The sequence below is a fragment of the Xenopus laevis genome, chromosome 4S (genome assembly GCF_017654675.1).
Source record: "Xenopus laevis strain J_2021 chromosome 4S, Xenopus_laevis_v10.1, whole genome shotgun sequence".
NCBI lineage: Eukaryota > Metazoa > Chordata > Amphibia > Anura > Pipidae > Xenopus > Xenopus laevis.
Window position 1 is genome coordinate 128,917,147 of NC_054378.1, and position 12,010 is coordinate 128,929,156.

General features: G+C 41.4%; 1 protein-coding gene across 15 annotated transcripts in view; it reads left to right on the forward strand.

Moving 5' to 3' along the window:
• LOC108704587 (ERC protein 2) overlaps positions 1 to 12,010 on the forward strand; it is a 497,481-nt gene that overhangs the window by 21,892 nt on the left and 463,579 nt on the right. The window lies entirely within an intron of this gene.

Consider the following 12,010-nt stretch of genomic DNA (forward strand, 5'->3'; position numbering starts at 1 on the left):
AAATGCAAAAACAAACCGGGTTTATGAGCGAGAAACTGTTGTGCAGAGACGTAAGCTCCAAACTTTGCTTCTTTATTGTGAAATAAAGTTCCAACGCTCACTTTTCTCTAATTACATCTAAACTTTCTCTGTTTATTTCTAACGTGGGCAAATATTATAAAGATCTTACACCAACTTTCTGTAATATTGAACTATAATATTTTAAAAATAGCACTTTATTTGTCTATCCTGCTCTTTATAAATAATGTATTATGTATATATATAATGTGATATAAAGGCACAAGGCTGTACAACTTATACAAGAAACTCTGAGTATCACTCATGTATTATAAGGGATAATGTACCCCCTACTGTAAATGATAAGGATATTAGAAGTCACTTAGGGGTTGTTCTGTGACCATATAAAGGCACAAGGCTGCAGGCTGAGTTATACAGGGAACTCTGAGTATCACTCATGTATTATAAGGGATAATGTACCCCCTACTGTAAATGATAAGGATATTAGAAGTCACTGAGGGGTTGTTCTGTGACCATATAAAGGCACAAGGCTGCAGGCTGAGTTATACAGGGAACTCTGAGTATCACTCATGTATTATAAGGGATAATGTACCCCCTACTGTAAATGATAAGGATATTAGAAGTCACTGAGGGGTTGTTCTGTGACCATATAAAGGCACAAGGCTGCAGGCTGAGTTATACAGGGAACTCTGAGTATCACTCATGTATTATAAGGGATAATGTACCCCCTACTGTAAATGATAAGGATATTAGAAGTCACTGACGGATTGTTCTGTGACCATATAAAGACACAAGGCTGCAGGCTGAGTTATACAGGGAACTCTGAGTATCACTCATGTATTATAAGGGATAATGTACCCCCTACTGTAAATGATAAGGATATTAGAAGTCACTGAGGGGTTGCTCTGTGACCATATAAAGGCACAAGGCTGCAGGCTGAGTTATACAGGGAACTCTGAGTATCACTCATGTATTATAAGGGATAATGTACCCCCTACTGTAAATGATAAGGATATTAGAAGTCACTGACGGATTGTTCTGTGACCATATAAAGACACAAGGCTGCAGGCTGAGTTATACAGGGAACTCTGAGTATCACTCATGTATTATAAGGGATAATGTACCCCCTACTGTAAATGATAAGGATATTAGAAGTCACTGGGGGGTTGTTCTGTGATCATGTGTCCCCACTATCTAAACCTCTGCTGCTTTCTTGCTCTGCTCAACAGATTTTGTTTTGCTGATATTTTTATTATAATCCTACAGCTGATGGTAAAGCAGAAATTTGGAATAATGGCCCAGCAGTATTTTTCCATTATATTCCGTTTTACTTGTTTTGTCAAAAAAATTTCCACACTGTTCAGTTCTCAGCGACCGCTAAAAGCCGGAGAACAATTCTGCTTTCTGTACTGACAGCTCTGGCCGTGATCCATTAGTGGGAAAGTCCTCGGCGGTTTTATTGTGCCCATAAAAGCTCTCGGTCCCCGTGTAACTAATAAGAAAAGGAGGGATAATTCTCTGGCAATTTTCTTGTGATGTCTGTTATATAAGGGGCCGTAAGAATCAGGAAAGAAATATTAAGGTGCGATTATAGGAGTCACTTGCTCGTAAAAGTCTGTGAAAGGAGAACTAAATGGCTACTTACCCTTTAAATTTTTCATTTATTGAATTGCTAAAAATATTTCCTTTGATAAATGACTATATCAGACGTAGGTGTTGGTTTATATAACTAGAGGGAGAACCCACAGTGACTGTGGGAGGAGTCTATAGTTGGATTGGCAGGAGATACTGGGGTAATGCCAGTTATTAGGGGGCACATTTACTTAGCTCGAGTGAAGGAATAGAATAAAAAAAACTTTGAATTTTGAATGTTTTTTTTGGCTACTTCGACTACGACTTCGACTCGAAGGATTCAAACTAAAAATCGTTCGACTATTCGACCATTCGATAGTCATGGTCTCTTTAAAAAAACCATTCCATAGTCATTGTCTCTTTAAAAAAATCTTCGACCCCCTAGTTCGCCATCTAAAACCTACCGAAGTACAATGTTAGCCTATGGGGAAGGTCCCCATAGGCTTTCTAATGTTTTTTTAGTCGAAGAAAAATCGTTCGATCGATGGATTAAAATCCTTCGAATCGTAATCGTTCGATCGAACGAATAGGTCTAAATCCTTCGACTTCGATATTCGAAGTCGAAGCATTTAACTTCAACAGTCAAATATCTAGGGTTAATTAACCCTCGATATTCGACCCTATGTAAATCTGCCCCTTGGTGTTGGTGCCGTGCTTGCTCGGGTCCTAGGTTCAATTCCAGCCAGGGCTCTAACTACAAGGAGTTTGTATTTCTATTTTCTGCCTGTGGGTTTTCCTCAGCCCTTCCACCCTCCCAAATCATAAATTAATTAGCTCCTGATAAAACTCACTTTGCATGAGGGTAAACGTGTTTATAAGCTATATAGATTGCTAAATATCAAATATAATATATATAAATAAAGGATAATAACCATAATAATATATAGCCTGGAAATAACCTGGAAATTCTTCCCAGCAAACTGAAGAAATAATTATTCTTAGGAAACAGGAATTTTGACGCACCATTGTGATCAGGAGCCTCATTGGGCATCAGCAACTGTTTTTAAAAGTAGTCTATACACGGCTCAGACTGGGCAGACTCTACACTATTCCCCTTTATGCTGCTCAGGGATCAGCTAAGCATGCTGGGTAAGGCAATATGGATAAACTGTCAGTATGATATAGAGAGGGATATTCTGAGACAATTTGCAATTAGTTTTAAATTTTTATTATTTGTGGTTTTTGACTTATTTAGCTTTTTATTCAGCAGCTCTCCAGTTTGTAATTTCAGCCGTCTGGTTGCTAGGGTCCAAATTCCCCTAGCAACCATACATTGATTTGAATAAGAAGAATATGAATAGGAGAGGCCTCAATAGAAAGATGAGGAATAAAAAGTAGCAATAACAATACATTTGTTTTTCAGATGGGGTCAGAGAACCCCATTTGAAAGCTGGAAAGAATGACAATTTAAAAATTCTAAAGAAATAATGAAGACCAATTGAAAAGCCATTCTATAACATTAAGAACATTAAAAATTAAGGGGCAGATCGATCAAAGGTCGAGGTAAATTTTCGAATGAAAAAAAAACGTAGTTCGAACTATTTTTTGTGTACTTCGACTAGGGAATAGTCCAAATTCGATTCGAATTTGAAAAAAATTAGAAAATTCAAATATCGAAATTGATTATGTACTGTCTCTTCGACTTTGACCATTTACTTTCCGAATTACTGTTTTAGCTTATGGGGGAGCTCCTAGAACCTACTTGGAGTCAATTGGTGGACTTTGAAAAATTGAATTTTCGTGGGGAATAACTTCGAAACAAATTCGATTGAATGCGATATTACGTCGATTTGAACGATTCGAATTCGGCCGACTACGGACCTATTCGACCAAAAAAAAAACTTTGACTTAATTTCGGTTGTTTTTTTTTTAATTCGAATTTCGAAGTTTTTTCAATTCGAAGATCGACCCTTGATAAATACGCCTCTAACTGAAAGGTTAACCTCCCCTTTAGGGTAAGTCCACACAAGACGTTTTGGGGAGATTTGGTCGCCTGGCGACTAATCGCCTTGTTTTTGCGGTGACCAATCTCCCCAAACGCCTTCCCTGACTGTGCTCCGGCTAAAATGAAAAAACGCTGGCGCTAATCACACATGGCGGTTCGTTTTCCGAAGTCTCCTCATGAGAAAACTTCCGGCGACTTCGGAAAACGAATCGCCGAGTGTGATTAGCACTGGAGTTTTTTCATTTTAGCCGGCGCACAGTCAGGGAATGTGTTTGGACAGATTGGTCGCCGCGAAAATGAGGCGATTAGTCGCCAGGCGACCAAATCTCCCCAAAACGTCCAGTGTGGCCTGACCCTTAACCCCTTCCCTGTGTTGGGTGAGTAAATGAAGGGCTTGCCTTGCACCCAGCAGTATGGATCCTAAATATCTCATTATCTCGATTATAATATGTTAATAAGAACCGCTTCTTTTCTCTGAAATGCCTGCAGGGGTTAAAAGAGGAAATGTTTGTATTTATGGAAAGTGTTCAGGTTTTAATAGATGTTTAATAAATGCTTGTGTTCGTTTTCTTTAATATTTTCCCTTGGGTTCTGAGCAAATGTCCCCGGGAGATGCTGAGTTTGCTGATTTCTCCAGGCAGACGCTATTGAGTCAATCATTGATTTTGTGTAACAAACTGACTCATGTTGCCTGTAAGTCACACACAGCCTGAGTCACTCACTGCAATGGCCAATCAGCTGCTTGTACTCCGTGTATACGGCTGACTGTATAGAGAATAAAGAAGGGCTTGGTCACCTTTAAATTAACTGTTAGTAGGATGTAGAGAGGGATAGTCTGAGACAATTTGCAATTGGTTTTCATTTTTTATTATTTGGGGTTTTTATTTAGCTTTTTATTCAGCAGTTCTTCATTTTACATTTTAAGCAGTCTGGTTGCTGGGGGACAAATTCCCCTAGCAACCATGCATTGATTTGAATAAGAGACTGGAATATGAATAGGAGAGGCCTGAATAGAAAGATGAGGAATAAACAGTAGCAATGACAATATATTTGTAGCCTTAGAGATGGGGTCAGCGACCCCATTTGAAAGCTGGAAAGAGTCAGAAGAAAAAGCAAATAATTCTAAAAAGATAAAAAATAGATAATGAAGACCAACTGAAAAGTTGCTTTGAATTGGCCATTCACATACTAAAAGTTAACTTAAATGTGCACCACCCCTTTTGATTTTGAATTCATGGGGATTTTCACTGTTAAAAAACAACAAAATTTAAATATATTGAAATTGCAAGTCCATCAGTAGATCATGGGAGTTGTCCTAGGGTGGGTTATAGACATAAGGGGAAGGTATAGGTATACAATAGGAATTGTAACAGACTTATTATATCTCACAGTTTAACCCCTTGTCCTACTTCCAACTAGAGGGAATCATCTGCTTGTGTATTTGTGTTGCCTTCATACAGCGAGTGCTACAGTAACAGCCCTGACAGCAGAATTGATTTCATTTAATGTCTTTCTGTGTCCCACTCCTTCTCTGCCATTGATTTCAGATTAGATGAGCCATTCGTTCCCCTCAGCAAAGAGAGGCCAAGAAAACGATGGTATTGCCTTTACTGACCTACGAAACAGACTTTATACTGACCTAAGGCTTATCCTCAAACATAATCATTGACTAAGGCTCAATTAGCATTAGGAGGCCATAGATAGAGGTAGTAAGGACAGAGGGAATATCAGTAATGAACCACTGAAATATATTTATTACACATTTTTCAGGATTCCCCACTTTGTCTACAATTTAGATAGATAGGTATAGTAGGGAGAGATGGTGTCTATAGTAACAGTGGATAATAGTCTCTGGGAAGGGAGTGTGACTGTGGGATAGCAGGTATAGTAGGGAGAGATGGTGTCTATAGTAACAGTGGATAATAGTCTCTGGGAAGGGAGTGTGACTGTGGGATAGCAGGTATAGTAGGAGAGATGTGTCTATAGTAACAGTGGATAATAGTCTCTGGGAAGGGAGTGTGACTGTGGGATAGCAGGTATAGTAGGGAGAGATGTGCCTATAGTAACAGTGGATAATAGTCTCTGGGAAGGGAGTGTGACTGTGGGATAGCAGGTATAGTAGGGAGAGATGGTGCCTATAGTAACAGTGGGGTAATAGTCTCTGGGAAGGGAGTGTGACTGTGGGATAGCAGGTATAGTAGGGAGAGATGGTGTCTATAGTAACAGTGGATAATAGTCTCTGGGAAGGGAGTGTGGCTGTGTGATAGCAGGTATAGTAGGGAGAGATGGTGTCTATAGTAACAGTGGATAATAGTCTCTGGGAAGGGAGTGTGACTGTGGGATAGCAGGTATAGTAGGGAGAGATGGTGTCTATAGTAACAGTGGATAATAGTCTCTGGGAAGGGAGTGTGGCTGTGTGATAGCAGGTATAGTAGGGAGAGATGGTGTCTATAGTAACAGTGGATAATAGTCTCTGGGAAGGGAGTGTGACTGTGGGATAGCAGGTATAGTAGGGAGAGATGGTGCCTATAGTAACAGTGGATAATAGTCTCTGGGAAGGGAGTGTGACTGTGGGATAGCAGGTATAGTAGGGAGAGATGGTGTCTATAGTAACAGTGGATAATAGTCTCTGGGAAGGGAGTGTGACTGTGGGATAGCAGGTATAGTAGGGAGAGATGGTGTCTATAGTAACAGTGGATAATAGTCTCTGGGAAGGGAGTGTGACTGTGGGATAGCAGGTATAGTAGGAGAGATGTGTCTATAGTAACAGTGGATAATAGTCTCTGGGAAGGGAGTGTGACTGTGGGATAGCAGGTATAGTAGGGAGAGATGTGCCTATAGTAACAGTGGATAATAGTCTCTGGGAAGGGAGTGTGACTGTGGGATAGCAGGTATAGTAGGGAGAGATGGTGCCTATAGTAACAGTGGGGTAATAGTCTCTGGGAAGGGAGTGTGACTGTGGGATAGCAGGTATAGTAGGGAGAGATGGTGTCTATAGTAACAGTGGATAATAGTCTCTGGGAAGGGAGTGTGGCTGTGTGATAGCAGGTATAGTAGGGAGAGATGGTGTCTATAGTAACAGTGGATAATAGTCTCTGGGAAGGGAGTGTGACTGTGGGATAGCAGGTATAGTAGGGAGAGATGGTGTCTATAGTAACAGTGGATAATAGTCTCTGGGAAGGGAGTGTGGCTGTGTGATAGCAGGTATAGTAGGGAGAGATGGTGTCTATAGTAACAGTGGATAATAGTCTCTGGGAAGGGAGTGTGACTGTGGGATAGCAGGTATAGTAGGGAGAGATGGTGCCTATAGTAACAGTGGATAATAGTCTCTGGGAAGGGAGTGTGACTGTGGGATAGCAGGTATAGTAGGGAGAGATGGTGTCTATAGTAACAGTGGATAATAGTCTCTGGGAAGGGAGTGTGACTGTGGGATAGCAGGTATAGTAGGGAGAGATGTGCCTATAGTAACAGTGGATAATAGTCTCTGGGAAGGGAGTGTGACTGTGGGATAGCAGGTATAGTAGGGAGAGATGGTGCCTATAGTAACAGTGGGATAATAGTCTCTGGGAAGGGAGTGTGACTGTGGGATAGCAGGTATAGTAGGGAGAGATGTGCCTATAGTAACAGTGGATAATAGTCTCTGGGAAGGGAGTGTGACTGTGGGATAGCAGGTATAGTAGGGAGAGATGGTGCCTATAGTAACAGTGGGGTAATAGTCTCTGGGAAGGGAGTGTGACTGTGGGATAGCAGGTATAGTAGGGAGAGATGGTGTCTATAGTAACAGTGGATAATAGTCTCTGGGAAGGGAGTGTGGCTGTGTGATAGCAGGTATAGTAGGGAGAGATGGTGTCTATAGTAACAGTGGATAATAGTCTCTGGGAAGGGAGTGTGACTGTGGGATAGCAGGTATAGTAGGGAGAGATGGTGTCTATAGTAACAGTGGATAATAGTCTCTGGGAAGGGAGTGTGGCTGTGTGATAGCAGGTATAGTAGGGAGAGATGGTGTCTATAGTAACAGTGGATAATAGTCTCTGGGAAGGGAGTGTGACTGTGGGATAGCAGGTATAGTAGGGAGAGATGGTGCCTATAGTAACAGTGGATAATAGTCTCTGGGAAGGGAGTGTGACTGTGGGATAGCAGGTATAGTAGGGAGAGATGGTGTCTATAGTAACAGTGGATAATAGTCTCTGGGAAGGGAGTGTGACTGTGGGATAGCAGGTATAGTAGGGAGAGATGGTGTCTATAGTAACAGTGGATAATAGTCTCTGGGAAGGGAGTGTGACTGTGGGATAGCAGGTATAGTAGGAGAGATGTGTCTATAGTAACAGTGGATAATAGTCTCTGGGAAGGGAGTGTGACTGTGGGATAGCAGGTATAGTAGGGAGAGATGTGCCTATAGTAACAGTGGATAATAGTCTCTGGGAAGGGAGTGTGACTGTGGGATAGCAGGTATAGTAGGGAGAGATGGTGCCTATAGTAACAGTGGGGTAATAGTCTCTGGGAAGGGAGTGTGACTGTGGGATAGCAGGTATAGTAGGGAGAGATGGTGTCTATAGTAACAGTGGATAATAGTCTCTGGGAAGGGAGTGTGGCTGTGTGATAGCAGGTATAGTAGGGAGAGATGGTGTCTATAGTAACAGTGGATAATAGTCTCTGGGAAGGGAGTGTGACTGTGGGATAGCAGGTATAGTAGGGAGAGATGGTGTCTATAGTAACAGTGGATAATAGTCTCTGGGAAGGGAGTGTGGCTGTGTGATAGCAGGTATAGTAGGGAGAGATGGTGTCTATAGTAACAGTGGATAATAGTCTCTGGGAAGGGAGTGTGACTGTGGGATAGCAGGTATAGTAGGGAGAGATGGTGCCTATAGTAACAGTGGATAATAGTCTCTGGGAAGGGAGTGTGACTGTGGGATAGCAGGTATAGTAGGGAGAGATGGTGTCTATAGTAACAGTGGATAATAGTCTCTGGGAAGGGAGTGTGACTGTGGGATAGCAGGTATAGTAGGGAGAGATGTGCCTATAGTAACAGTGGATAATAGTCTCTGGGAAGGGAGTGTGACTGTGGGATAGCAGGTATAGTAGGGAGAGATGGTGCCTATAGTAACAGTGGGATAATAGTCTCTGGGAAGGGAGTGTGACTGTGGGATAGCAGGTATAGTAGGGAGAGATGTGCCTATAGTAACAGTGGATAATAGTCTCTGGGAAGGGAGTGTGACTGTGGGATAGCAGGTATAGTAGGGAGAGATGGTGCCTATAGTAACAGTGGGGTAATAGTCTCTGGGAAGGGAGTGTGACTGTGGGATAGCAGGTATAGTAGGGAGAGATGGTGTCTATAGTAACAGTGGATAATAGTCTCTGGGAAGGGAGTGTGGCTGTGTGATAGCAGGTATAGTAGGGAGAGATGGTGTCTATAGTAACAGTGGATAATAGTCTCTGGGAAGGGAGTGTGACTGTGGGATAGCAGGTATAGTAGGGAGAGATGGTGCCTATAGTAACAGTGGATAATAGTCTCTGGGAAGGGAGTGTGACTGTGGGATAGCAGGTATAGTAGGGAGAGATGGTGTCTATAGTAACAGTGGATAATAGTCTCTGGGAAGGGAGTGTGACTGTGGGATAGCAGGTATAGTAGGGAGAGATGTGCCTATAGTAACAGTGGATAATAGTCTCTGGGAAGGGAGTGTGACTGTGGGATAACAGGTATAGTAGGGAGAGATGGTGCCTATAGTAACAGTGGATAATAGTCTCTGGGAAGGGAGTGTGACTGAGGGATAGCAGGTATAGTAGGGAGAGATGGTGCCTATAGTAACAGTGGATAATAGTCTCTGGGAAGGGAGTGTGACTGTGGGATAGCAGGTATAGTAGGGAGAGATGGAGCCTATAGTAACAGTGGGATAATAATCTCACACTAGGGGGCCCATTTACTTAGCTCGAGTGAAGGAATAGAGGAAAAAAACTCTGAATTTCGAATGTTTTTTTTTGGCTACTTCGAATTGGCTACTTTGACCTTCAACTTCGACTTCGAATCGAACGATTCGAACTAAAAATCGTTCGACTATTCGACCATTCGATAGTCAAAGTACTGTCTCTTTAAAAAAAACTTCGACCCCCTACTTCGCCACCTAAAACCTACCGAGGTGCCATGTTAGCCTATGGGGAAGTTCCCTATAGGCTTTCTATCAAATTTTAGGTCAAAGAAAAATCGTTCGATCGATGGATTAAAATCCTTTGAATCGAACGATTTTTCGTTCGATCAAACTATTTCCTTCGAAGTCGAAGGATTTACATTCGGCAGTCGAATATCGAGGGTTAATTAACCCTCGATATTCGTTCCCTATGTAAATCTGCCCCTGAGTGTGAGTGCGGGTAATTCACGAAACGGCGTCGGCATCTCGTTTTTGACGCCGGCGCCCGTTTTTTCGACACCGGCGACCGGTTTTTTCCCGAAATTTTTTTTCGACGCCGAGAAATTTGTTGCGGGCATTTCGCGAATTTTTTCGCCCGCGGCGAATCGCGCAAATTCGCTGCGAATTTGCGCCTGCCGAATAAATTCGCCCATCACTACTCATGTTATTAATACATATTGGTTGGAGTTCTATATTATCATTATTAGATGACAACTGTACAACACAGGGTGTCCGTGAGCTAATAAGTCATGTTTTGGAAATTAAACACAGTGGGGCATATTTATCAAGGGTCGAATTTCGAATGAAAAAAACCGTTAAAATTCAAATTCAAAAAGACCAACGGAAATTTAGTCGAAGTTGTTTTTTGGGACGAAAAGCTCTATTTTTGATTGAATAGGTCCGTATTTGGCTGAATTCAAATAGTTCGAATCAAAGGAATAACGCTTTAGATCAAATTGCACTCAAAGTTTTTCCCCAAAAAAAACTGTGATTTTTCACAGTCCACCAACTAACTCCAAAAACGTTTTAGGAGGTCCCCCATAGGCTAAAACTGCAATTTGGCAGGTTTTAGATGGCGATTGGTCGAAGTCGAATTTTTAAAGAGACAGCACATGATAAATTTCGATATTTTTTCAAATTCAAATCGAATTTGGACTATTGCCTAGTCGAAGTACACAAAAAATAGCTAGAAATTCAAATTTTTTTTTTCAATTCGAAAATTCAACTCGACCTTTGATAAATCTGCCCCGTGAGTAAAGCAGATTGGCCAGTGTCCCGGTCATTATAAGAGGGAATGTGATAAACGTTTATGTCGCATGTGATGTTTCTTCTCGGAGATTTAACCCATATTCTGCTAGACTGTAACAGAAAGCTCATTATTTTATAGGGATCTCAGCAGAGTATTTATTACACACCCATAAGCCATTGATGTTGGGCTTGTGAAGCATTAAATGGACCAGTGTCAGGTGTTAGAGCTCCTAAGAACCTGCAGCAGCGATGTATAAGAAAGACTTTGGTGACACCAGCTGGCGGTTTTGTGTTACTACACAATCCCCTATATGTAATAAAAGGCACTAAGTTTGCCCGGGAGCAGTAACCCATAGCAACCAATAAGATGTTTGCTTTTAAACAGGTGACCAGTAAATGCTACCTGCTGATTGGTTGATACGAGCTACTTCTCCTGGGCAAACTTAGTGCCCTTTATTCCATGAATCAAATTCCAGTTCGACTCCTCCCACATCATATAACGCTTTCTGCCATCTTCCTACTGCAATTGCCATATTCTGTCCAGGAATAAACTGACGGGGGTTAATAAACCTGCAGTTGTCCGTAGAGATTCTGAAGTAAAAGGACAACTTTTTTAAAATAAAATGTCTTTTTTGGTGTAACTGGTCCAGGTAAGTGATTTTGTGCCCCCGGACATCATTAAAGGGTAACTTTACCTTCATTATAATGAACATGGTCACATGATTACTCTCAGAGGGGAGGCAGGATTTATTATATATTAAAGGGGTGGTCCACCTTTCAGTTATGTTATAGAATGGCTCATTCTAAGCAACTTTTCAATTGGTTTTCATTATTTTTTTATGGTTTTTGAATGATTTGCCTTCTTCTTCTGTTTCCAACTTTCAGTAGGGGTCACTGACCCCCATTCAAAATAACAAATGCTCTGTAAGGCTACAAATGTATTGTTATTGCTACTTTTTATTCCTCATCTTATCAGGCCTCTCCTATTCATGTTCCAGCCTATTATTCATATCACTGTATGGTTTCTATGGGGACTTTTTGCCTAGCAACCAGGTTGCTGATATCACAACCTATTAGAGCTGCTGGATAATACGTTAAATAAAAATGCAGTCAAATTGTCTATCACTCAGTCCATCATACTAAATGCATTTTACAGGTGAACATCCCCTATAAATGATCTTGTTAGTAACATTGTATCACTTATAAGCACTGACTCCTGCCCTCTTCCTCTCCCGGTATGTAATTTGTAACACTGCTTAGTTGC